The sequence below is a fragment of the Augochlora pura genome, chromosome 7 (genome assembly GCF_028453695.1).
Source record: "Augochlora pura isolate Apur16 chromosome 7, APUR_v2.2.1, whole genome shotgun sequence".
NCBI classification, from domain to species: Eukaryota; Metazoa; Arthropoda; class Insecta; order Hymenoptera; family Halictidae; genus Augochlora; species Augochlora pura.
In genome coordinates, this window is record NC_135778.1 from 31,636,187 (window position 1) to 31,661,755 (window position 25,569).

Sequence of the window (25,569 nt, forward strand, 5' to 3'; positions counted from 1 at the left end):
CCCCCCCCCCCCCCCCCCCGCCGGTCTTCCTCGACTTCTGCGGCCCCGTCACGTGGCATCCGCGTATCCACCTGTGGATCCCGCGTGCGTGCAACACGCGCTCGGGCGCGTGCGCGCATGCTCGCGACGACGAGGACCAGCCTCTGGAGAAGCTCGCTCCGAGGAGGTCGCGAGCAAGGCCACATCGGGCGTTGCCCTCCTGAGCTCGATCTCGACACACATGTGCACGGTTCGCCACGCGTTCAGGACTCTACCGGGTGTCCCTTCCGCGATCCTTCACCCTGGAACAACCCCCTCCCATTTGTCGACGTAAGCGACATCGTGGGCCTGCAAGCGACTCGAAATTAAATCTCGATAAACAAACTATTACCTATTATTTTCGAAATTTAATTTATGAAATTAGGAGAACAAGGAAAAGCTAAATTCTTTAGTATTTAGTTGTTTAGTTTGCAGACAGTTGGGTATTGGACAATTTTCTGTCGTTTTGAGGAAATTGAAGGTTATTCATGCATTTAATATTTTTTTTACACAATGTTAATATTAGATTCAGTATATTTTGAAATATTATATCTAGTATATTATTTTAGAATAGTATATTTTTAGCAAGTTTATCTTTTCATCCATTAATATTTTTCCTTAGCCGTTTTTCAATTATGTTTTGGAGATTCTTCGTTGAAACGAAATACTCACGTTTCATTTCGTGTTTAATAACCCTGTGATTATTGTATATGTATAAAAGTTACCTCTTCCGTAATCTACCACTTGTGTCTATGGAAACTGGCCTTACACCACTTTTATAATCAATCGCTACGCAATTCTTTTTATCAGTCAATTTTAAATTGAACAAATCAGCATTTTTTAACACTTTATCGACCGCTCGTTTTTTAGGCTGCCACTCATTGAGTACTGGCTTTATCGCGTGCTCATTTACTCCCAGTACCGGCTAAATCTTCGCTATTCATTGTGTTGTGCTTATTCCTTTTGTTTCAAAGGAGTGTAATTTTATTGATATTTATACTTTATTTTGCATTTATTTTACATAATAAAGGACCTTGTGAACTAACATTAATAAAATAAATTCATGGTAATAGTAGTTAAATTTTTTAATAATTCTCTAGAGTGTAGTATCTCTCGTAACTAAAAGCCGATTAACACTAGATTTACGGAATCCGTCAAAATGACGGGTCACTGATTTGTTAACGTGCTATAATTCAGATTTTAAAGATACATTTATTGCTTATTTATCGATTATATTTACTATAATTATTTATATTTATTTATTTATCGATTACATTAACGATTAGAATAAATCATTACTTTCATAAACAAATATAAAACGGCTGCTTTTATTACTCCGTAAACCTAGTGTTAATAGGGTAGCGGTCAATAAAGTGTTAAGAAATCAAATATTAACTAGCTATAAATAAAAAGATTACACTAAATTAATCACAAATTATGTAATATGTAATTTGAAAAAAAATTGACTTGCACCACTTTCAAAATAAACAGACCATATATAAACGAACAAGAAATTATGCTTTATGCAAGCATATCAACTGCCCCTCTAATTGTCCCTCAACTATTGTAGTAAACAGAACAAATGGACAATTAGGGTAAAGAAGACACGACCAATCGTCTCTCCTCTTCTCCAATTGTCCATTCTGCTTTACAAGCTGTTGAACAATTAGAGAAAATTTACTGTAGTTCGAGGTAGCAGAACAATAATATTGGGACAACTCTGTTCATTATCCCGGTGCGGAAGCCATCCCGAACGACCCGGAATATCCATTCTTCGTTTATTAAGCCTTCCCAACTAGGGAGCCTATTGTCTCAAGAAGACAGGTAAATGCACTTGCACAACTTCCAGAGCAACTCGATCCCCGTCACCAGGGTTCCTGTTCCTGGGAACTCGGGCATTATGGAAGAGTCAGACCATTCTCCGGCGAGACTTTCCAGCCTGTGGCTGGTCACAGAACACGAGACAACAGCACAAATATATCCCTGGAAGAAATATTCGAACGTTTTTTTTCCTCTCCAGCGGCGATAGACATTGTTCGTGTCACAGTTGACCCATTGTTCTCCTGGGACTAATCGCGAACTGGGTGAAGAAAGTGCGCGGCGCGGAAAAAGCTGCTGAACTAGTTCGAAGTCGATGATACCTTGAACAATCTAAAATGGACAGTTTGGGAAGAGGAGATGCGATTAGAGTAAGTTCTCCCGGATTGTCCATCGGCTTGGACACGCGATTATTATTTGAGTCGGCTTGTTTGTATAATTTGTCTCTTGGTCAGTGACTATATAAATAATCGTCTTGTATTTGAGAGAGAATTTACTGTATTTATACGATTATTATTCGAATAAATAGATAGGATTAATGGAAGTCAATGGATCTCCAGCAATGGATTCCGATAAAATTCTAAGCTCTCCCGCTGTACAACTAACTTTGTTTGCTTTTATATAATTTTATGTAAATATATTTATACGGCAACAATCGCATAAATACTTACATATATTTATCTTTGTATTTTTGTCAACTCTTTTAACACATTTTAAATGGTATCTCCTCTGAAGCATGCGAAAATTGAAATTAGTTGTCAGAAACACGACACTCCGGAAACAATTTTTCCACCCTGGTTTCGAAAGGGCTCCGAGTCCGTCGTTCGAATGTTAATAGCGCAGATCCATGGTTGCGAATTAATGGCGGATTCATGGTTGTAGATTCACGGTCGTGGATTCCGAGTAAAGAAAACGTACTCGATACCGGGCAACGCATGAGAATGCGAAGCATGTCGGCCGGCATAAGAATGGAATATCGCGGCGCGACCTCGTCGGATATTGTAATTGTAATTCGAAGGTCACGATGTCGTAAGAATAACGATACCGGCCGAGTATTAATACATATGCTAATGACATACCGGCGCGCCATTGTTTATTGTGATTGCAAGCCGGTACGCGGGCCGCAATTGTTCTAATACGCTGCTGTTACGGGCAAGACCTTGTTACGCTAATGCGTATTTACACGGCCGGCGTCGTGAACTTGTAATTAATGAACTTGAACCCGCGACCACGACGCGGCCTTGAAACCCCTTCGTGCTAGCTACGCGCGCGGAACAGGAGTTTCTCGTTACTATTTCGAACAACGATATCGCCCGTGTAAGAACAATCGCGATATCGTTCGAGTTTTGACCAAAAATGTCGAGTTTGAAAACAAAAGTTTCGAATTTCGAAAATGAATACAAAGGAAACATATTAGACAATTAAAAAATGTGAATTAATTATTACAAGTCTGACAATTTTTCTACTAATTTATCAATTTGTAATTTGATTATATAAATTTCTTTTAGACGAATTTAACTAAAATATCTACGGGCTATAAATAGACCAACACCTCTTTATAATTAGTCAATTCTATAAATCATTTAATTTCAATTATAACGAACTAAGTACCGCTTAAAATATACTTTCTACTAATCCAATTTTGTTTATAAGTAGTAATAAGATAAATCAAACTTATCAAATATAAATACTTTGTCGCCCGCGCGCCTTGCGAAAATTTGTTCGCTTGGCGCCGGCAATTAAGTTAGTGTTCATGAGTTTTCAATCCTGTCCATCTATTATCATGAAATTTCGAAGATATACGTACGTAAATAAATGTAAAATTTGTTTGTCCTATATATTTACGCGTTGCACCACTGTAGTCACGACGGACAACACAATGTTAATAAATATTATTAAATAGTATCTAGTTACGACTAAAAAGTTTACACTAAAGTCACAAATTACGTGACATCTCATTTTTAAACAAATGGACGTACACTTTCAAAGTAAAGAATGAATACATATGAGTCGAAATATCATACCGCGCTCACAGTGATGGATCGATCCGCGGTGATTTCGCTACGGAACGAATCGGATGCCGATCTCGCGCGAGAGCAGATCGCCTAGGTACAGATCGCTGGATCTCGGGACACGCGCCGCTTTTTCTCGCGCGTCGATATTTCCATTCCACTTAATTGCGTTCCGCATCGGCGACGGTGCTCGCGACGCAAGCCGATACTCGCGGGCAATCGATCCGCGGTTCTTTCCATCGAGCACATATGTACGTGTATCGTGATCGCTCGGACACCGGCGCGGAGCGGAGCGGCGATCGCGGGATCGTATCGCAGCGTGCATTTCGTTTGTTCGTCAATGCGGCAATTCATTTGTCAGGGTTTCGTTGCTCTCCGTTCAAGACTCTCTCCCTCTCCTGCTTCTCTTCGGAGGCAGCCAGAAATGTTGTTCTGCTTCGGCGGCGATCGGCCGCGATGGAGAGAGTTGTGAAAAGCTGCGGCGGGAACGGGTACGGGGATCGTCGATACGGTGGTCGGTTGAGATTCAGAGACCGGGGAGATCGTAACAAAAGTATGCACCCGATGTTATGCTTACGGACTTCTATGGGAATGAGAGGCTCGCGTTTTAGTCGGGACATGATTTTGAGAAACGTTCTTTGGGTTCGGCGGAAGAAGGCACAGCGTGTGATTATTGGCGAATATTTAATTTATATTATATATTGGAATATCACGTATCATCCACAATTCGATATTTGTGCATTGGCAAAAACAAATCAATGTTCTGAGAAGCGATGGAAATTAAGGTAGGAAAATATACACCTCGTATAAGTGCTTGGCCTTGTGAGGCAGAAGCGTAACAGTTTCGAATTACGAGGGGACCCGAGTTTTCGGTGTCAAACGATGTCGAATATTAACGTTACGGTTCCGTCGTTGATATTTGATACCTTCTTCGGCCAATAGCCGATTTCTACCTGCGATCGTAGCAGATTTAACGCGCTACAGTAACAGTGGGTATAAATACGTGTGTATATGTATCAACACGCTGTGTCTTCTTTTAGCGAACGCACAGTACAATGATCTTGAGGTACAGATAACTCTCCTGTAACACAGTAGGTAGGTTTCTAAAAAATATAGTGTTGCGTGGAGCTATAGCTAGTACAAAATTTAAATTCATCATTCTTCGATTCGTCGGGAAGAGGTGATAATATATATATACTAACATTTATCTTGATTTTTTGGACATTCAGAAGTACATATACATTTTAATTCCTCCAGTATTTGGATTAATTTCACATATATTTTTTAATGAAAGGGATGTAAGAAAAACATTGTTGGTAATTTAAGAATAATTTGTGCTACATTAAGAATTTCGCAGTATCCTTTTGAATTTCCCTCCTATCTCAGCAGAAGAGCACCATAGTTCATTATTCCTTCTCGTCATTATTTTATGATAATTTACTTTATAAATATGTTAAACAAAATTCGTGTTATCATAAATCATGTGTCGTACAAAAATGTTCCCAATTTTCTCATCGTATTAGAGCAAGACAGTGTTATTTTTTTACATTGTCCATCGATGTCCCCTCGATTACGATCGTGAAGCCCAACACCACTTCGTTTAAAGCTACGAGAAACCAACGAGCGCCGGTTCATCAAGTGACCGTCGAAAATTTGTTCAGTTCTTATAGAATAAATCCTCGCATTGCATGTCGATTATTAGCGAGCGGCGTTCGTCGAACCGGTGATCGACACGATCGACTCTTCCAAAAGCGATCGTCGAAAGCCTTGTTCTCCAACGAATCGCTGCGTTCGCTCGGGTCTCCGTTCACCTGAAAATTACGATTCTTGCGAAACACGTGGAACGTAACGATACAAACTTTGTTAGTTATTGACCCGAAAGATCCCCGCCGATAGACCATTAGAAACCGCGCCAGGAATTCGCGGCGCGGTGTAACGAACGCTCGGAACAAGATTGCTCGGAATTACATAAAAATCGTGATTCGATTTTCCGTCGGATCGTCTCTGGAACTTTCGTTCGCGGCGCAACGACGCGCGGAGCCGGCCTCTATCGTCTCCGGCAAGAGGGCCGCAGTTTTTTCAACGCATCGAGGCGCGCGAATACGTGTCACTGAGCATGGAAAATGAAGAAATCAGCATTCCCCGACTTGTCGGAAAGCTTGTAAACATCCCGACAGCGGAATTTCCATAATTAATGGCGTTACGAAACACGTCGGGAAGTGCACTTGGAAGACGGCGTCGTTGACAGACCTTGAGCATTCGCTGCTTTTCTAAAAGACCGTTCTGTTACGTTAAAATCGCTGCCGGAGGAAGCATTAAAAAGTCAACAGCTGGCCGCCTTTAATATCCTGCTGAGATCCTCGGTTAAACATTACAAGATACGGTCGAATTTGCTTGATTTCTCCTTCTTGATATTGTCTCGAAGCGTCGCACAGCGATTCGAGCAATGAATTGATTTATTCAAAATTCATGGTAATAAATGTAAATATGAATGCATTATTTAATTGAAGGTATTGAATATTTGTAGTTTCAATATCAAATGGTTTAATTATTTATATTTAGTTTTATTGCCTCGAAGTTAGACATGTATTGGGTACCTAATGTACTAATGTCCCAAAAGTCGTTTGCAATTAGGAAATTTGGAATAAACTAGGACCAATGAGAAACGAGCTCGGTCAACGAGTGGACAAAGTCCAGTTTCACTGATTAGGCTCAGCCGCCTCGCGTCAACCAAAATCGCCACCCATTGGCCACCGTTTTTCGTTAATAACTCGTTAACGACACTTCGGAGAAAATTTTTGTAAAGGAAAAAGTTACTTCAAATGACCTTAGGAACCTTCGTTTCTCGATTGCGAGTGACTTTTGAAACACCATGTTCGATTATTCTTAAACTAACTGATTTCAAAAATGGTAAAACGAAATCTGAACGGCAGCCATTACTTGAAACTTTATTGTACCAAATTTTCTGGCAATTATGACCAATATGCTTATCGATGACTGACTTTCGCAACCATATTCATACCTAATTTCTTATTATTTCATAACCTATTACATTGAAATATTTGTTACTTATTTTATGTATTATGTTAGAACATGTATTACCTGTTTATTTATTACACTGACAAAAGTATTACATATTTTTTATTTTAGTATTTACATATATCTATAATTTATTTGTATCGCAATCATAATAATTCATAACAAAAATATGTTTCAAATAAAAATGAATTAGTGCACAGTTTCTAAAATGTTATTCCAAAACTATCTTTGGCATTTTCGTACGTTTAATGCGTTTGGATAAACGTTGCAAATGTTTTCGGTAGCAACCGTTGCGTTACTACCCTTGCGAAACTCAAAAAGTATACAATGCCGGATATGTAACTCTTCTGGTACTTGGCTGGCCATTTCACCGTAAATTGCAAAAAAGATTCAAGATGTTACTATTTACGAGAACGCCATTCACTCTAGCCTTAAACTGTGTTTAGCACGCCTTTGAAATACATAATAACCGAACAAATAAGTAACGAATATCGACATGCGCAAAAACGACATTACTTTCCGGTTCCCCTAATATTACAAATAAATTCCCCTAATATTACAAATAAATCGACATCCGAGGAGATTATGATCGACGTCGGAAAAAATTTCGGGAACCGCCACCCGGCGAGACGCGTCGCGCCGCGTCTCGTTCGGTTTTACGCGTGTTGCATAATCGTCTGCTCGTGCCGCGCGTTATGCAACTCGTCCGTAAACGATGCAACGAAAAGGAAAAGAATCCGAGCGACGGGGAGAGACGTATCGCCGGGATCGTTCGAAAGATCTTGCTTGAGAAACCGTCGCCGCTTTTTTTTCTCTGCCGCGGTTAAAGAATTAAAGCGATAATTTATGAGGCCTGACTCCGGCCAACGTCGTAAAAAAATTAACTTTGTCCGGTGCGTCGTATCGAGATCATCGCTAAATATAATGATCGCGATAATAGGTAACGTTTGAGAAATACTTGCGATATAAAACTGCATTCATTCTACCGCGTTCTCGTGTCCCATTTTCCTCTCGTCGACGTCGATGCAATATTTTTCCCATTCGTTGGAGCCCTTTTCGAAACAGAAAATTGCTGTTAACTAATATCCCTTGTCTCGCAATATTGTTGTAAACTCGACGATACCTGAATGGTAACACTTTCCTGTAATACCGTGTTTACTTTGATTTGTTCGTGATTATTTTGATTTGTTCGTAGTTATTTTTATTTGTTTATGATTAGTAGGTATTCTTATTTGCTCACAATTCTCTTTATTTGTTCATATTACTTTTATTTCTCCAAGTTGCAATATTAAAATAAGTTGACTAGTACATTTTGATAAGTACACTTGACAACACCTGTTGCTAACAGCTTTTCTAGGATCTCGCGTTTATATTTCTTTTTATTTGTTCGTAATTATTTTTATTTTTGCACAATCATTCTTATTTGGTCACAATTATCTTTATTTGCTGACAATTATTTTTATTCCGTAACTTTTATTTTCCCAAATTAGACTATTAAAATAAGTTGACAAGTACCTTTCGATAGATACGCTCGCAACACCTGTTGCTAACAACTTTTCTGCGATCTCGCGTTTTCTATTTGCATATTTTCCGAGATTCTAGACATTTTAAAAACCACTTCTGCATCGAGTCGGCATTTCCTGGCAACCTCGGTGAGCACCACAGTTACGCAACACGCCTAAAACTTCGTGGAAATTGATAGCATGTTGCGCGATCACGACGTGCTAAATCGCGGAATTTGAGAATCTCGTAATACGGTTAATTCGACATCATGTCACGTTTACCTGCCACGCCGGGCGGGTTCGTGATCTGGAAAAGCAAACGGGAAGAACCGGGGAGTTGATCGTTAATTGATCACCATTTCCATCGATCGATACTGCAAAAAGATAAACGGAACGAACCTGCTGAGTCAAGCTTCACTTCGGGCAGCGCTCGATGGCACCGTGATTTCTCAGTTTCTATTATCTTCGAATCACGTTATAAGCGTTGCTCAAATAATTGTCGAGATCTGTTTGCCTCTGACGTTCATTTCTATGCCATAAAATTTGGATCTCGAAGCAAACAGACGCAACTCGATTTTATCAGACTTGTCGGTAGAAGATATGAATTATTTACCTGAAACAAAATATATTAAATATTTCATCAACAATTTTTCTTACTTTATAATTATTTTTGTTTGGTCTCGGTTACTTTTATCTGTTTATAATTTACCTTATTTGATCGTCGTTCTTTTGTATTTACAATTTTTATTATCCGTTTTCCTTTCAAGGTAAAATACCACGGGTAAGTTAACAGATACATTTTAACACGTTCAGCACTGACAATCAGCCACCAAAATCCTCACGTAGTTGAAGCAATTTAATTAATTAATGCGATACTAGAAAATTTTGATTCCAGTCAAATTCAGTTTGTTCAAATATATTGTAACAAAAATGAATTTTCAAGTGTCATCCATATTTGACTGAAGCGGCGCTCAACGTGCAAAATGAGACAAATCATTTTGACCGATTTAATCCGGCAACTGTCCCGCCGTGCGACGATGCCGGAGAACGCAAGAGACACGCGTCTCAATTAGAAGGACACGGAAGCTGGTATTAAAAAAGTATCCGCGGCGATTCGATTCAACGCTTCACCGGGCAACGCTAAATCTTTCCCAAGAGTATTAAGGATCGTGTGCTCATCGCCGCCGCATGGAAACGCGGTCCCATGCCGGCTTTGCACGGCGTACCATGCGAGCCCGGTATAATCGTCGCTTCTCGTGACGTAACCAACGTAATTCCATTGAATAACGGTGTTTAATTTAATGACGGCACCGCGGGTTCGATACATATTGCACCAGCATCTCGCTCGCGCGACTTTTCCTTTGCCATTAGGGACTCGGCTTTTCGCCCGACGAATTGTTCCAGGCAATAACCGCCCGCTCGGCCACCGTGTAATAACGCCTGCTCCGTTTTATCGCGCAACGATAATTAACCTCCGGCGAGACGCACGCATGGTTCACGCGTCGGCCACCGGAGTGCGACCATTCTGACTTTTCCCAACGCTTTTTCAACGATCCGATAACAGCAGTCCCTGGTAGAAATAATTCTTTTTCGACGCCGAACAGCGTCGGTCATCGACGAGCTTCTTACGAGTCGATAATGTTGATGGCCATAACGCCTTCTTCCAGCGATTCGCCAGCGTCGGTCGCCGGTGACCGCGTCGCATTCGAACGGCTCGATGTCGTTGGAATTTTCTTACGGCGTAACCGTGAGAGAATCGTTCTCGGGTCCGCGAGAAGAAATCGCTCGTATAAAGTCGCACGAAATGCGTGGTAGCAAGAGGCGAAGCGAGCACCACGACAAAGAAGAAGTCGATTCCGCGGGACGCGAACAGGAGCAAATCGGAGAAAGTTCGGCGAGCATCGAGGCTTCACCTTGAGGTCGGTCGGTTTACGAGCTCCTGGGAGACGGGACGTCTCGTTCTTTGGTGAGGTCAGGTTCGTGTCCTCGTCCGTCTGTCTCGCTGTCTGTCCGCCCGCCCGCCCGTCTGTCTATCTGTCTTCTCGGAACCCTCGTTCCACATTCGGTAACGGGCACGCACCACCATTTCCATACAACGTGGCAGAAAAAGAGCACCGGGCAGAAAGAAGTCGCGAGGGGAATACGAAATCTCTCTCTGCTACTGTTTTTTAAATTGCCTTGCCGCGGGAGAAGGGAAAGAGGGGGTGGGGGTGGGGGGCGATGATGCGTTTAAAGAGGACGCGACCACGGAGGATCAAGTAATAATTGAATTCCACTCTTTGGAGTCCAATACTTAACCTCTTTTATTTGGACTTCAGTCGTTGGATGTTTTTATTTAAATTGCAGCCTTTGGATTACATTCTTTGGACTTTTCTATTTACATTCGAATCTTTGGATTCTTCTGTTAAGGCTCTCTTTTCTTAAATTACAGTTATCAGATTCGACTACTTAGATTCCATTTACGAACACCATCCTTAGAACTTCCTTTTATCTAGATTACAGTTTTTGAAGTCCAAACTTTGGATTCTAGTGTTTGAACTCCAATCTTTAGACTCTCCATTTGGATCTAAATCCTTCAACTCGTTCTCTTAGAATCCCTTATTTTGCATCAATATTTTGGATTCTTTTCTTTGGGTCCTTTCTTTCAGACCCCTCTTTTTGAGCTCTTCCCTTGAATTCTTTCTCTTAGGCACCCTTTTCGGACCTCATCTTTTGGATCCTTCTTCTTGGACCATTCTATTGGACCCCTTTTTCGATTTTTCCCTTTAATCCTTCCTTTTTCAACCCTTTCATTTGGATACTTCTTTTTGGATCTTTCCTTTTGGATCTTTCCTTTTGGATCCTTCTTTTTGGCACCTTTTTTGGACTTCATCCTTTATATCCTTCTTTTTGGGCTCTTCCCTTGGACACTTTCTTCAACGCTCTTTTTTCAAACTCTCGTATTTAACCCCTTAGCGCACTTTGACGAGTCCGACTCGCGATAGAAATTACTGGTAATAAATTATTACGTATGGATGTTATTCTGTTCTTTGAAATTTGAATAAAATTCTAATCCCTTGTTGTTAATATTTAAGCAGTTGAGTAAATTCGGGCACGGAATAAATATTAATATTCTGTCCCTTCTAAGATATTATACCGATTGAAAAATTCCTAATCGCAGTAAATGTGAAGAAAATGGCGCGGCAAAGGGTCAAGCACCCACTGTTCAAACTTAAAATCTTCGGATCGCCATGAACATTCCGTTTACAACATGCAGCGACGAGCCGCATCACTTGCGCCAGCTTTTTTTCCTCAAAGAAATCATTTCGATATCAGAACAGATACAGAACAGGATAATATATTCGCGTTGCTATCTTCTGGGATGGACGTCGGAAAATATTTGTGTCGCTGGCTCATCGAGAGATCAAAAGGAAGAAGAGAGGACCACGCGTGGAAAGTTAGCCGGCTTCGGTGGTAGTCGGTCGTGTTTGCGAATATAACCGTGACGAGTCCGAGAAACCTGTCTGCTGCTTTTGAACAGATTATTCCGCGTGCCTGGTTCCGACGCTAATCTGCTTGATAGATGCTATTCTAATTCGCTATGTAGGGCGACAAGGTTTCGCGGCGCTAATCAGACGCTGGTAAGAACGAATTATTCGAAAATGTAAACGACAGTTTATTCGAATGAAACTGCGACGAGTTTTCTGCAACATTAACTCGCTATACATGTTTCTTCTGTTCTTTCTCTGTTTACAGTTTTCTGTGAAAATGATTAAATTGTAATAGATATTTAATGGAAATTTCAGTTGAACTAGATTTTTAATAGAAGTTTAAATTGTAATAGATATTTAATAGGAATTTAAATGGATTTTAAATAGAAATTTAAATCGTAACTAATTTTAATGTATTATTAATCAAACAAAGCATTGTATTATATTGCATTCTACCAAATTGCAAAGTATTTTTACAACTACATAATCAACAGTTTCTGTAATTATGATATTTCTCTGCTTTATTCAAATATTTCTCGAAACATTTTTCACGATATTTCTCGTGGAACTGTCGGTCTTCTATTGTTTCTAATTCGATTACAATACGCTTCATTTAATTACCAAATATTGACTAGTTATCTGATCATCTAATTATACTGGGTCAGAACATCCCAGTGGCCGTACTTCAAGGATTAATGGCTAACACGAATCATTTTGATGTTCGGACACTTATCTAAACGAATAACAAATCGGCCGTGGTCTACTCGAGGTGAAATGCAAAACTTCTGTCCTTCAAATCATTATAAATGATTCCGTGTGTCGTGCCACTCCGTCGCGACCGGATAAAATTAGATAAACTTAATAACAGGCTTTTGATTAATGAGACCGAATTTCTTTCTTTAGCAAACACGAAAGTCGAATGTTTAATAATCTCTTCTTCGACGCGTTCGCGTCTCGCTCTGCTACAAACATTTTTAGCTGCAACAAATTACTGAATAAATGTTTCGTTGGTAATCGTTTCGACACATTTAATTAACTTTCCTCCTGTTTCACAAATCTTTGATTAGTTTAGATTCGATGGATTTTGAATCGATGTTTCTCGATATATCAACAGTTTTGTTTATTTCGTAAGTTGACAGTTGAAAAAGATTAGATAAATTTAATTAACAGTTTCGAATACTTCCAAATTTTCGCCTATATCACGATTTATCGATTAAGATGGATTAGGCAAGTTTTATTGACATTTCTCCGGTATATTCGAATTTTCATCTATTTCGCAATTTCTTACGAATTTTGAACGCGATAATATAAATATACAAAAATGTCCAGTCTATTATGAACTTTGTTGGGAATAATATAACATAAATATTTTTCTGTGCGAAGGGTTAAGTTATACGTTCAGTGTTTACTAATTAATTTTTATACTTCGCGATGCATAATCCAAGATCTGTTTTTATTTTTTGAATCGCGAGAGATGGTAGACGATAAGTGCAACAGCATCTTAGCACCGCGGTAATAAGTACCTTTACCCTATACGCAGCCATTAACGCAGCGGCATAGGCGCGTGACGCGCATAATGCAGACGCATACGATCAATTTCCTGGCTATCATAGCGGATCCGATCCACTGTTCGGCGAGATTCAATTACCCCAATGAAATCCGCGTTTCCCGACAGTCACGCTTATCAAAGTGCATCATGGAGAACTTTCTTTCTGGTCGCCCGGTAAATCGGAAAGAGGCAAAAGCAAAAAGGAGAGGAAAACGCAGGCTTCGGAACACCGATTCCGGATAGGTCCGCCGGCGTAATCCTTTCACCGCGAGCACCACGGCTTTAATCATTCCACGGCGAGGAGACGCGCGGTCCGAGAAATCGAGATTCGACTGCATTGTGCGCCGCTGCAACCGGCGCGCTGGAACCTTGCCGCGCAGACCGGCCGGTATCGATCGGTGCATCGGATCGGCTCCGTTGCAAAACGATCCCCGGTGAAAACGGTCGCCCGGTTCCCAGAAGCCGATTTTCTAACGCGCCCGCGTGCCGCCGCCGCCGCCTTCGTTCCTTTCCCGTTTACATCGGGGATCGGCCTGCCGTGCGTTCTCACTTTCCCGCGAATCGGCCGTCGGCCAATCAGAAAAGCTCGCTCGGACGCTTCGCTTTTGTTCTGGACCGCTAACTGGCTCGCCGATTGATTCAATTACGCGCTCGCTCGTACCCCTGTTCCGGCACGGTTTCCTATACGACCGGAATTGTCGGCCGAAACCAGCCGAGAAAGGAGAAAATACGACGATTTCGTTTTCGCTTTGCTTGATTTTCCTGGCGGAGATTCGCCGCGAGAAAAATCGCGGCCGGCGATACGATTTATCGATTATCGATATGAAATTGATGGTACTACCGATGTTCTAACGATTTATCGATGGAATTATTGATACGATCGATGTCTTAACGTTGTGCCAATGAAATCGTTGATATTATCGATATCTTAATAATGTGTTAACGATATATTGATATCATTAAAGATATCTATATACAGAGTGTCCCAAAATTTACTCGCAATTGAGAAATGAGGTAGTTGATGTCGTTTGAAGTAACTTTTTCCTTTGTGAAAATACGATCCGCGGCTTCGTTTACGAGTTATTAAAGAAAAACGGTGACCAATGACAGAAGAGAACCAGTTGACGCGTGGCGAATGGGCCAATGAGCGGAACTAAGCTTCGTCCGGTCGTTGGCTTGGCCGCTTCGCATCTCCAGAGCTCGCGTCTTGTTGGGCTCTGTTCTTTTTTTTTATAATAACTCGTACACGAAGCCATGGATTTCATGTTTGCAAAGGAAAAAGATACTTCAAATGATCTTGGGAGTTTCTCATTTCCTGATACATAACGAGAAAGTAACGCAAATGATCGCGATGACGACGGCTTGACCCATCGGTAGGTCATACGTGTCAGACCCGTGGGCTGAATTCATTTGTTTATTTTACTTGCAGTTCCCAAAATAGATACTAGAAAATAGTGTTATGTTATTTTATCTGAACATTATAAACAGAGATATTCAATAGTAAAAACATAGACATTCAATATCATAAACTTAATGTAAGCGTTGATATCATCTGAATGCTTTCCGAGAGCATTCGGCGTAGCCGGTAACGTGATCGCCAAGCGATCACGTGAGAGGGTATCGAGCATACTTTGTAGCGCGTTTGATCTAGACGCGGTGCCGAAGACACACGCGGTTGCTGGGCAACGTGTAGTGTTTGTCGTGACGGCCGAAGACGAGAGACTTCAGTTTGCAATAGGCAACAGTCAGGGTCACTTCGTGTCGCGTGGTCGAAATATATAGATTTTTGGAAACCAACACGTTTGTTCGCCCATTTTGACTCATCCTAACATTAACATAATTATTTAATTTTTTGTAAATTTCGGGCGCGCCGACTCACAGAGAAAATCGTGAATATCGGCGCCGGCGTCAACGTGTTAAACACTGTCGTAGCGCCTGTAAAATCGGTGGAAATGGTCGATCTTCTGACAAAATTGTTATAGTGCTATATTTACTACATTTAATATCATACCAAAAAACGACCACAGTACTGACAAAATCTGTAAAAATGGCTACTGTACTGGCAAAATTTGTAAGAGGAAAAAGTTTATCGAAATGGCCGCTGTATTCGCAAAATCTGCAGGAATGGTCACTCGATCGACAAAACCTGTGTAAACGATCGGCAACTTTAACGGGAGAACAGTCAGTTGCAAGAACAGCGTTCCAGTTAGCTTCCATTTTCCCTGTCGCAAGTAAATCGCGCGAATGTGGGCTAATGGCCCAAAGACGCGCTACGAAAATGGTCCTAGATGGTCGAGTACAGGGGACGAACGGCCGCGGAACGAGTCCTGGCTGTGTCCATTTCGGTGGCTTCACGCTAAATCCTGTCTCACGCGATGGAAATACCGGTTGTGTTAAAGGAAATGCTCTACATACCCGACGGAAAGAGCCGTCGGCTGCACACCGACGTGTTATATGCCTTTAAGATCGCTCCGAGATCTACCATCTTAATCCCGCAATTATCCACGCGTCGTTAAATCCATTTTTTCCCCTTTTTTCCTTTTACCCAGGATGCCACTCGTTTCGTCTTGTCGCGTCTCCGTGAAAGACCTTGCGCATACATCGGGTGGTCTGCTTGGTTTTCATCGAGCTTCCCCTTTCAAATTAAGGAAAACTATGGAAATTCAGGTTTCATTAGCATTAATAAAGGAATTTTTTATTATTTATATTATGGACTATATTAGTTTCTGGGCTTTTGCTAAATGCTTTACGATAAGTGAAATTTATTGGATAGTCTAGGATTTATTATGCGATCTTTGGAGCTGTTTCGATCTTCGATGTATTGTTTTTATCGGACTCCTGCTTTTAGAACGAAATGTTTGTAACGTTATCTTTGCAGTTTTTTTATTCGTAATTTTCTAATTTGGAATCTTTCTTTGAACTGTTTTAAATGGTGGGTACATAAATACTGCTCTAAATGAATACTGGGATATGTCTGAGTAACGAAGCTTAACCTCTTCAGGGATGAATTTTTATAGTAGGGAACAATCTATTTAATTGTTTCTTTCTTATTTATCATCCATCTCATTTCATTCGATGGGGTTTTGTCAGTATTGCTGCGGGATTCTATAGCGAATAGTTTTTCAACCGATTCTCATTTTATTTACACTCAGAATAATCATAATTTTAAGAAAACTAAACGCGCGCATGCGTGGCCAAGGGCGTGAAGAGGTTAAGGGAAAATATGTTTATAGCCTTATTTTCCCAATTATAATTTGCTTTTTGAAAATAATGAAATTTTCTTTCCACTAAATTTTATGCTAATGAATATTGAATAAATAAAATAAATTGAAGTAAAGTAAAATGAAATATAATGATATAATATAAAACGAAATAATGTAAATAAAATATGAATAGAATAAAGTAAAATAGAGTAAGATAAAATATAATAAAATAATATAAAGTAAAACGAAATATGAATAATATATGAATAAAATAAAATCTATACAAATATACATATTTTGATAATCCAATATTTCTACGGATACAAACAGAAAACAGACAAATAGAACAATGGAACATGATGATACATCTTTATAGTATTATCCAGATAATACTATTTGGTATGAAATCGTAGAATGGCTCTAAATCACGTTATTTTTTCAAAGTTTCATTATTGAATTAGAACAGCAACGTAATCGACCTTCACCGTGAACGAACAAAAACTGATATCATATCGCTAACTGGAACCCATAAGCACCATGTGGTTACCACCAAATGCCCGATCTCTCGAAGCGCCATTCGGCGTTTTCCGCACGTGCGGTTACGATACGGGGGAACGCGCACCAGCGATGGCGCCTACCGACGGAATATCGAATGGGGTGCCATGAGTATGTAAAACTACTCGCCGCTTCCCCCATTGGTTCCGAGAAGCCTAACTCGCTTATGACTCGGCTCACGTGGCCAGAACCACTCGTTTTTTCGCTCGTGCATCGAATTACACGCGCGCACACCTGCGCCCGAAAGAATGCGCGTGCGTCGTGTGCCAAACGAGCCGAACCATTGTTCCATCCACGCCGCGAAACTCTCGTGAGAACCGTCTTAAAGACAACGAGGGACGATCCCGCGGCCGGGAAAATACTCCCCGGGACGTTCTAATTTCCTAGAACGGAACCGCTCGAGCTTTGCCCCATGGAGTCCATAGAAATCCAGTTTCCTAACTCGATCTAATCAACAGAAGAAGATATTCGACGCATCCTTTTTTTGTATCGATCAACGTTTATATTTGTTCATCTTCGTAAATGATTGATGAAATCGATCTATGATGAAATATGGTCTGTAACGATCATAATCGTGCCTGTATATAAGGTCATAATCGGAAAGATATGAATATCGTTTTGCAATAATTGTTTTCCGGTAATAATTTCTCAGATGTATATTTTTTATTAATCAACATCGCTAATGAAAACAACGATGTTTTTGTAAATTAATTGAGTGAACAATTTTTGATAATTAACGCAGTGGAAGATTTTTCTACACTGATCCAATGATGAATTTTTGCGAATTAGTATGGTGAATAATTTTTGAGAATTAATCCAGTGATCAGTTTCTCTAAATCAATATGTTCATTGTACAGTTTTTATAAATTGATCGAGTGGATATTTTCTATAAATCAATCTAGTGGACATTTTTGTAAATTAGCCCGATGATCAATGTTCCCAAATGAATCCAGCGAACAGCTTTACAAAAAATAAACCAGCAAACAGTATTTCTAAATGAATACGCCATTAATAACCAGGTCAAAATAACTCCTTCCATCAAAGTGCCTCCATTCACACTTTCGCAGATTAAGGAGCTACTTGAAAGACACACATAGGCTAATTTTTTATGCCGGCACGAGGACGGAAGTTTTTTTTTTAGATCGTCTCATTAGGACCGCTATAACTGCTGGCGGAATCATCATTCACGCATGAAAGAAATCCCGTACGTTCTTTAAATACTGACGGACGTACAGGGTGTCCCAAAAAATATTCGACGCGAATGAAAAGACGATTAGCCGATTATCTGCAATATAATCATTACAGTTGTATTATATAATATTAATTTTTTGCGAAAAGCGCAGACGAATCATAGGATGAGTAGGGTGCGGGAGTCAATTATTATGCCCTGTTAAAGAACTCCGGGAGTTTACGCTGTTAAAAATAAGTTTAAAAATGTAATCGTCAGTCCTTAATGATATATTTTTAAGCTTTATTTATCAATATCAATTTTGCAATGATACGAATATCAAATCTTTTTTAATACTAGGAGAAAGGAAAAAGAATTCCCGCCCTCAGACTGCTGAACCTTAATTACTGTGTAAATTAACAATTTAATATGTAATGTACTTTTTAGTATCTACTAAATTTAAAAGTTTACCAATGAGAAGCAGAACTAAACTTCATGCACGTCAGTCAAGCTCGCCTCCCATTAGCCACCATTTTTCCTTAATAACTCTTAAACCAAACCGCGGATTGAATTTTCGCAAAGGAAAAAGTTTCTCCGAATGACCTCGGGAACCGAATTGCAGTTTACCAATTCCGAGTGACTCTTGGTACACCCTGTACATGCTAAAGTGTTGTTCGTCCGCAAACCGCAAATGTGTTGCTTCAGTGTCGGTGAGAAAAGTTTTTGGAACTCGGAGGATCGATGAACAGGTGATCGAGGACGACTCGCTGGATCGTTTCCATTCATAATCCTTTGGAACGACTGCTGGGGGACGGTAAACCGACTGGAAAGTGGTCAATAGTTCCGCCGGGCATCCTCGATCGGACAGGTGGAGGACTAACGGGATGCGCTGTTGGAATTTAGGAAGGCCGGGGCCCGGAGCTATGGGACGGAGTTACATGGTCTCTCTCTCTCTCTCTCTCTCTCTCTCTCTCTCTCTCTCGCTGTTCCCCGATTTTCTTTCTTCCTTTCCTTCCTTCTCCGTTCAACCTTTCCATTGCGGTTATGTAATTTTCGGCGCGGTACGTCGGCTGCAATTTACCCTCCAACCAGTATCTGTCCCGGGGATCATGTATCGACCGAGATCGGACTTGTCCCCGCGTTAATTGCACGATATGGAAACATTGTAGGCGAATCTGTCAAGTAAACGAACAGTTAACAACTATGTAAAAATATGCTATGTAAAACTATGTAAGAACATATAAAGTTGTATCGAACTATGTCTCGCTATATGGAAGAATTCATTCTTTTACGTTACGTAATATTGTAGGTATGCATGCAGATTAAGTGTTTATTCATACAGGCGGAAAGAATGTTCTTTCACAAGTAAAAGCAAATTGATCAATGTTGAACAAAACGATCGAGGATGGAAGGGCTGCACCAGTGGACTCGAACAAAATGGACAGCGTGTAATTAAACGTTCCTCTTCAGATATTATTATATAAATACAATAAAATAAAAAGTTAGATTATACCTACGGAAACAGCGTTCTCTCAGCTTGGAAATGGACGCGAGCGAAAATAAATTGGTCAACTTGAAACAAAACTTTCGACGACATAAAGTCTGCCTCGATCTGCGAATGCGACAGAAACCACAGCATGTAACATTAATCATTTCGTTTAAAGAATTCTCACAAATACTTATAGCAATTATAACTTTCGTTACACGAATAGCAGGATCGCTCTTTCAGCTTGAAAATGATACTAAGAAACAGCTGTTTGTCAAAGGTCGAAGTAAAGCGTGCCCGGCGGAAAGATATCATGTCTGACTATTTTCTGAATTATCCGCCAACTTCGACCAACATTTTCCAAACTGAGACAAACTATCGAAAACAACTACGCTGCTCAATAAAAGATCGATTTCTTAAGAAATTCATCGACACAGCGGGAAATTCGATGTACATATTTCCTGCCATCGTAACCGTTTTTCACAGATTTTCTTCGAAACGCTCGTTCCACCTCGAGCTTCCAGCAATCGCGGGCCGATTCTGCGCGATTCTCGAAGGATAATTGACCAATCCGTGTCCCGGGAATAGTTCTTCGACGTCCATTATCCTCGAGGACGTTTCCGCGACGGTTCCCGGCGACTCGGTTCGCCGACCACGGTCGCAGAAAATATTTCTCTTCTTCGGCGGTCCGTTTTTCATCGGGATCGGTTTATCACGGTTCCCCGTCGGCAACGATGTTTTATTGGGAGATCTGCCGGAAGAGCGGTTCGAGAGCGGAGCGAGATCGGGCCTTTTTGCGGGTCGCCAGGAAATTAGAGGAAAAGCGAGGCTCGCGACGAAAGAAATGGCGCGCGGTGCCCGGGACACGCTTTCCTTTCTTTTTCTGAACTGGAGAAAACAACGTGGCCGATCGTTACGTGCTTTTTTACCGAATGGTCGTGTTCGGTCGAGGAGGCTCGAGAGCAATCTTCCACTCGGACGATGATGCGTCTTTAGATCGTTACGAAAATTAGAACGGCTGCGCGGTTTCTTTCGCGCGAGCTGAACTTCGCGAAATTAATGCAAAACCTGATCAACGATCGTTTCTTCAGGGCGAGTGCCAATATGGTGTAAGTAATGGGATTACATTTGTAGAACTATATTATATTAGGACGGACAATACGATAGAAGTCCCTAGTGCAACGTAGAACTATGCACGACTATAAGGAACTATACATAACTGCATAGAATTATAGTAGAGAGTTTAATGTTTAATTGCGTATTGTTCATTTTGTTCCAATCCACCGATCTAGACAGACATATACTATTCTTGCATCAGCGATTCTCAAGCTAAATGAATATACTTTTCGATCGTGTAATTTAACTTTCAATTTGTATGGATATATATAATAATATTTAAAGAGAAGTATTTAAATTTACATTGCTGATTCCGTTCCAATGCACTGACGTAGTCAAACACGCTATCCTTTCTTCGTCAATAGTTTTGTTGTAAGTTTCGCAATTTACTTTCGCTTATATCCATCTTCGAGCTGAAAGAACGCACGTTCGAATCATATAATTTAACTTAAAATCCTTATGTATTCATATAATAATATTTGAAGAAGAATGTTTGATTACGTATTGTTCATTTTATTCTAATCGATCGATATAGTCAGACATAGTGTTTGGACGCAACATGGTCCAACCATTTTATGGGCCAGGCCTCGGTTCCTCGACCGTCCTAGCGTGCACACTCATAAAGCTATTAGAATCTTAAACCTTTAGCCATCAGGGCCCAACCATTCCCCCTGTCCAGATTTTGTATGCTCCCTTGTTATTTCATTTACACTTTCCACTTCCTTTGCCACCTCTCCTTCCACCTTCCTACTAGCTGAGAAATAAAAGGCCCGAAAGGGAGCAAGCGAACAGCATTATTATAACAGGGGTTTTCTTTGAAAATTTTTTCCCCACTCCAACATAATCGACATCCACATAACCTAACACCCCATGAAGGTAATACCAAAATCTGCCATTCCTCAACGAAATAGGTAAGAGGGCGATGGCTCTCAGGCACGTTCTTGGGAACATCAACACATAGTATCCATAAAAAAAAAAAAAATAACAAAGTACGACCGAGCACTATACTTCGACGACGCGTCGACAAACACGATTTTTTGTACCACCGGCAACAACATTACATCCACGCGTCTCTTCATTGTATAGTTACCACGTTTTAAAATGTATGTGTCAAACATTAATTATCGGGCGCCGTTTCAACGGTTCCCGAAGTGACGGATGTTGAGAATCGATATACCGAAACTCCCATTCAAGCACATACACATAGTGCTGTTACATCGTCGATAGTTTCGTTACAAGTTAACCAATTTACTTTCGTTTGTATGCGTTCTCAAGCTGAAAGAACGCTCTTTCCGATTATGTAATTTAACTTTCAATCTTGATGTATCTACACAATAATATATGAAAAGGAAGTTCAATTATGTATTGTTCGTTCTATTCGAATTCGCCGATGTTGCCAAACATACTTTCCTTGCATCGGCGATAATTTCGTTCCTAGTTGTTAACATGGATTTTGTTTATAGCCATTTTGGAACTGACGGGGTTCTTTTTCTATACGTATAATTGATTTCGTTCTTATCGCGAGCTTATAGTATAATATCTTTAGAAACGTGTTGAATTTGACATTTTTCCTCGTCTCTGTACCTATGCATATTGAAAATAGGCGTCTCATGGTTTTTCGAGGCTTTCATTATTATTAACACATTAATTTTGTAGAAAAAGCTTCAAAGAATCCATTGCTGTCTTTCTCAGTGAAATCGATTAACGAAAACGATGTATTATTTAATATCAAACATTTATCACCAATAAATGAATCTGTACGAGAGTTCCTAAGTTATACCCCTAATTAAAAAGTGGAAATGTTGGAAAAAATGTCTTCTTAAGGGCTCAGTTATGTTTCGCGAAAGACAAAGATCATCCTAAATTTTCTTAAACATTTTTCTATCGCAAATTTTGCAACAAAATCTACTGGATGCATGTTTATAATCCAACTTTCATCTGCGTTAAGGACGTTAATATAATAGTGTATAAATTATATATTAAAATTTTACGTATTTGTAACAAAAACATAGTTTTCAAAAATCCTGTAGATTAAAAAAGAATCTGTGGTTTGAAAAAGAAATGATTAGAAAACGTGAAATTTGATTTGAAAAAGGAAATAAATTGTTAGAAAATTTGTAGTATTAAAGAGAAATTATTAGAATATCTGTACTTTTAGAAAGAGATTAGTAGGCAACTTGTAATTTAATTTAAAAAGCAAAGAGAAGAAATTATTAAAAGATTTGTAGTTTCAAAGAAAAATTATTGGAAAACCCTATTGCTTAGTTTATGTATAGTTTATGTATATATTTATATTATCTGTAGTTCTAAAATGGATTCTATTAAACAATCTACAGTTTAATTTTGTAAAGGAATGAAAAGTTATTATAAAAGCGACGAAGTTTACACAGGAATTGCAAAGAACGATTTGTTTCTCGCGATGTTCCGCAAGTTGAGCGATTAAAAACGGGAATAGACTTTGAATTTGATTATGGCAGACGGTCACACGAGTCACCTCCGTTGGCAAAATGGTCACGTGCCGACGGCCAGGACAATGCAACATGCGTTCGACAGGTTCGCCGTCGCGCAGTTCAATGCACACGTAACGAAAATCATTAATGAGAGCCGGGAGAGTATTCCGTAAGGTGGGCGCAGAGCGCGGACCAGCATGCGGTGCAATATTCGCACGCATTACCATTAATTTCGCCCGCATGCTGTTACGTAAAGTGCAGGTACACCTTTCCGTGATTGCTTGCGGTTCCAAGCACCCGGGGCTCGTAATGTTCGCGGCACGGTGAACGTGCAACGCGGCCGAAACGCGGCCATAAAATCGCGGACATTCCGAAACCAAAATAATTTCGAGGCGGCTCGAAAGCGGCTTTTACGCCGAATCGAGTTCTCGAATTAACCTTACACAACGGCGTGCATTCGTTTCAAGAAATGGCTTGAAGAGTTTAAACAAAGTCGATATAGTTTCCCTCTGTTTGTAAAAAAAATAAAACGTGAACTTCTTTTCAGTGGATGGTATCGGTGAAAGAGGAATTTTTTGTGAGAATTAAAACTGTTTGAAACCGCGTGAAACTTGGACAAATTTTTTGTCAAATCGCGTCAAACTTTGTCATTTTCTCTTCAAACTTTCTAAACAGCTTTAGTATATGTTCTCCTAATGTTTTATATATCATTTGCCCGATTTCGATAAGAATCCAGCTTGGTAAAAACCGGTCTTTTATCATTTTCACATGGTGCGATATTAAACGCGATCTCTTTCAAACAATCTTCGACTACGGAGATTCTTACTGAAACGTTATTGAACATTTACCACCTGAAACGAAATACATAGATCTATGAAATCATAGAAAATTATTTTATAAAATTTTCCATTTTTCTGCGCTTTTTGTGTGATTTAAAAATTGTCAAACTGTGTCAAACCTAATTGAACTACGACATACTGTACTAAAGAATATTAAATCGCTTTTAAACTAGGCAGATGCCTTCGCATCACAAATAAAATAATTTTATCAGATATTCTACATTGCGCACAATTTTTCTACGTTTCATACATCATTTAAATTATGCCAAACTGCGTAAAACCGCGTCAAATGACCTTCATACTAGATAAATGCCTTTGAATAGCAAAGAAAATAATTTTATCAGATAGTTAACATTGTGGACAATTTTTCTACGTCTTTTGCACAATCAAAATTGTGTCAAACTACGTCAGGTTATGCCAAATTGTTTCAAATTGTCTTCATACTCGAGGAACGTCTTCAAATCGCAGAGAAAATCATTTTATCAGACAGCCTACACTGCATACAATATTTCTGCGCTTTTTGCGACATTGAAACTGTGTCGAACCACGTCGAATCGCTTTCAAACTCGGCAAACACATGCAGCAGATCTTTCCCCATCTATTTAAGCTACAATTCTGTAAAAACGCTCGTGTTCAAATCACGTGAAAGAAAAAGCTTCTTCCGAGGATACCGAAGAAGGAGCCAAGATTCGAACAGGGTCAGTTTCGTTGTCACAGGATCGTGTCGCAACAACGGAATTAATCCTAGGACCGAAAGCGTCTCTTGGGCACGCATTGCCGGCTCATTACCACATTTCTTTCTCCCGGGCCTCGTGGTGGAGAACGTGTGCGGCCGCGGAATCCGATTGAGCAATATCGCCGATTGCTCTAGGGACGCGCCGCGCCGCACGTTCCGAGTCACGTGCACGCGCACGTGCTCCCGTCCTCTTCTTCGCGAGGATTTATTAATTTCCGATAATCTCTCCAGGTTTCCCCCCGCCACGGTATATCTCATTTGGGTCTACCGACAACGACGGCGGAGAGAATGCTCCGCGAAGCGACAGTCCCGCGGCGATTTAGATAGCCGCAATCGAGGCTGTTTCTTGAAGGATAAGGACTCGGATAAATGAGTATAAGCTGAATCAACTGTCACTAGTTTATTACAAACAAACTTACTATGGTAATTAGTGACTGTTATACGCGATGAATAGAAAATCTGGATCCGGATGAGTGAGCTTCTAGATGTCACTCGTGTCGTTTCTCACTTGAGACTATCTGTAATATGTAATTTTTCTTAAAGATATGATGCATATACTTAACTTTCATCATTTGCTTTAATAATTAATAGCACGAAACATTCGCGTA

At 40.1% G+C, this 25,569-nt stretch overlaps 1 protein-coding gene across 10 annotated transcripts in view; it reads left to right on the forward strand.

The window, feature by feature from the left end:
• LOC144473851 (uncharacterized) overlaps positions 1–25,569 on the forward strand; it is a 136,634-nt gene that overhangs the window by 83,327 nt on the left and 27,738 nt on the right. Inside the window, exon 1 of one of the 10 annotated variants that reach the window (XM_078188157.1) lies at positions 25,366–25,384. The exons of the other annotated variants lie outside the window; for them this stretch is intronic. The gene's annotated coding sequence lies outside the window, so the exon portion shown is untranslated. Of the gene's footprint in view, positions 1–25,365; positions 25,385–25,569 lie in introns of those variants that run through there. 10 annotated transcript variants of the gene reach the window in all.